Here is a 2,988-nt window from a genome sequence, read left to right as displayed (position 1 = left end):
CCCTGCTCAAGCCTGAGCTTTCAAACTCCCACCAGAAATGTTTCAGACCCCCCACCCACCCCAACACACCCATTAAGCACAGCCGAAGACAGTGGAAAGGAACACAGCCATCCCAGGGGCTACGCCTCCATGGACCTCAGAACCCCAACAGGAAGTCACCATGGGCATCAAAGAAGAGTGCAGGGTCATTTACGATTTGTTATCCTAGCAAATCAGAGCTGATACATGCATACATATATATACACGTATACACACATAAATGGTAGACTATTCAGCCGTAGAAAAATAAGGAAATTCTGCATTTGCAACAACAGGGATGGCCCTTGAAGCCATTACGCTAAGTGAAAGAAGGCAGAGAAAGATAAATATTGTATGTTTATATGTGGAATAACCCCCCCCAAATAAAAAAAAAATCATTTGTAGTTACCAGAGGCAGAGAATTAGTGGGAAGAGAAGGAGGATGAAGGATGTCAGAAGGCACAAACATCCAGTTGTAAGATAAATACAAGCAAAAGATGTAATGTACAAGAAAACCGTAATTCACACTGCTGTATGGTCTATGTGAAAGCTGTTAGAGGAATAAATTCTAAGGGAGGAGGGTATAGCTCTGGGGTAGAGCGCATGCTTAGGGTGCACGAGGTCCTGGGTTCAATCCCCAGTACCTCCATTAAAAAATAATTAAAGCTAAGCACCCCCCCCACCCTTCCCTCAAAAAGGAGTAAATCCTTGGAATTCTATTCATAAAAAATAAATATTTTGTAACTATGAGATTAATGTTAAAATTATTATGGTAATTATTTCATAATATGTAAGTCATATCATTATGCTGCAAATTTCAACTTATATAGTGCTGTATGTTAACAATATTTAATAAAACTAGAAAAATATTTCAAAAAATAGTGCAAAAGTTATCAATGAAAGAGGACAATCTACAAATGTTTTTCCTTTGAAAAGACTTTTATTAGATCATTTAAATGTACAACAGCTTCTTCAGTCTGCATAGGCACTTCAGTTTTTTACAGGAATAATGTTACAGCTCATTCCCCTATGATCCTGGCTAATAGCTTTTCAAAACTTTGAGAGAAAAATCTTGCAAAAGGTTTCAGATGTCACCCGATACTTGCAAATTTAACATTATCAGGAGTGCTTCTACACTCTTAGAGACCACTACAAAGAAACAACAATTAAAAAGTTAAAGAAACTTTCTCAAAAGCAATTTTTTTCCCCACAGTCTTTCCTCCGCTGGAAGGTATTGTTCCTGTAATCCAGTCCATTCACGAAATGGCTCTCTGCACCTGCTCTGGTGTACGCTGCCATTTCGCTGCCTATTTATGCATGACTAAGAGTTTCCTTAAGATTGTGATTTCCATAGCCTGAAGCTGTTCTGAGACCTCTGGGCTCTCATCCTCTCCAATAAAACAGTGAATCCCATGATGGATAGAAAGGAGCTTGAGTTGTCTTGTCTCTCCATGAACCCTACTTCCTCCACTGCCTCCTGGACAACGGTTTTCTCCACTGGATGACCCTCCCACGAGTATCGAGGCCCTCCACCACCACATCCTCCTCCTCCTCCACCGGGGCTACCTCCAAAACTGCCACTCCTGGTCCTCCACGTGTATCACAGCCACGCCCAAGTCCACCGACCACTTCTTAATCCATCAGCTCATCCCTCAAAGGTACTTCCTCGTCCTTGTCTTGCTCTAACAGTTCCACCACCAGCAGAAGGTCCAAAACCAGCGTGGCCCCCTCTTCCACTGCTAGGACTTGGTACCTCCTGCAGTTTACGTCGAGACAAGGACTTTCCGACTTGTGCATGATGACCATTGATGATGTGTTTCTGCAACACAATCTTATCCACGGGGTCATGATCATCAAAAGTGACAAATCCAAAGCCTCTTTTCTTGCCAGACTGCCTATCAGTAACTATCTCAACGGTTTTAATTTTCCCATATCTCTCAAAGTAATCTCTAAGATGGTGTTCCTCGGTGTCTTCTTGAATTCCACCAACAAACAGCTTCTCCACAGTTGCTAGAGCCCTCCGGTCTTCAGTACCCTCTCTTGGCACAGCACGTTTGGGCGCAACCATTTTCCCATCAATTGAATGGGGTCTGGCAGCCATGGCGGCATCGACCTCGGCCGTGGAGGAGAAGGTTACGAAACCAAATCCTCTAGATTGTTGGGTTGCATGGTCCCTTATGATCATGCAGTCTGCAAGGTTCCCCCACTGCTGGTAGTAGTTCCTCAGACTTTCTTCTGTGGTTTCAGAGCTCAAGTTGCCAATAAACAGTTTACAGAATTCTTCCTGTTCTTTCTTTCTCCTCCAGAAAGTAACAGTTTTGAAACAAGTTTCCTCCTCCTCGTGCTCAGTCACTTCAGCCATTTTCCGGGCTGAGGGAGATCTCAGGGGACTGACACGAACCTGACCGGTCCCCGCCCTGCAGGGAGACCCTTGGCTGGTCCAGGAGCAGCGCGTGCGGGAAGCACCTGCGGGGGACCCGGCGCTGCTGCTCCTGCCTCTGTCGCCACCGCTGCCCTTGAATCAATCTCGAGCTCCTTTCAGTTTTCCTGCAAAACACCGTTCCGCAGAGTGACCTTTCCTGATCTAGTAATCAAAATTCATATTATGTTTTCTGTTAATTTTTTCCAGCTTTATTTTTTAATTTTATTTATTTATTATTCAAAAAAATTTAAGTATAGTCAGTTACAATGTAATTTTTTCCTATTTTAAAATTGGATGTGTATTACAATCTATTTTCTATTGTTTTTTTTTTTTTCTCTCTCACTAAATTGGAGAATCAGTCAACAGAAAGCTGGTGTGGACTTTGAAGTTTTACATTGAAATACTATTCACTTATTGCGTTTCTCTTAGGCAATGCTCAGGAATTGTTCAAACTCAAACTTTTTTCTTTTCATTATTTTTTAGAGTGAAGGTAGGTATATTCAGAGGATACACACTCCATAGAAAGAGCATAGGCAGTCTCAGAAGGC

General features: G+C 42.5%; 1 non-coding gene and 1 pseudogene across 1 annotated transcript; one reads left to right on the top strand and one right to left on the bottom strand.

Annotated features, from left to right (window-relative positions):
* Positions 1-594: 594 nt before the first annotated feature.
* TRNAP-AGG (transfer RNA proline (anticodon AGG)) lies at positions 595-667 on the top strand. The gene has a single exon. It is a non-coding gene; the product is annotated as a tRNA-Pro (tRNA).
* A 602-nt stretch (positions 668-1,269) lies between these two features.
* Positions 1,270-2,380, bottom strand: LOC105087682 (heterogeneous nuclear ribonucleoproteins A2/B1-like; annotated as a pseudogene).
* Between the last annotated feature and the right edge of the window lie 608 nt (positions 2,381-2,988).

The sequence above is a fragment of the Camelus dromedarius genome, chromosome 27, assembly GCF_036321535.1.
Source record: "Camelus dromedarius isolate mCamDro1 chromosome 27, mCamDro1.pat, whole genome shotgun sequence".
NCBI lineage: Eukaryota > Metazoa > Chordata > Mammalia > Artiodactyla > Camelidae > Camelus > Camelus dromedarius.
This window is presented reverse-complemented; position numbering and strand designations above follow the sequence as displayed.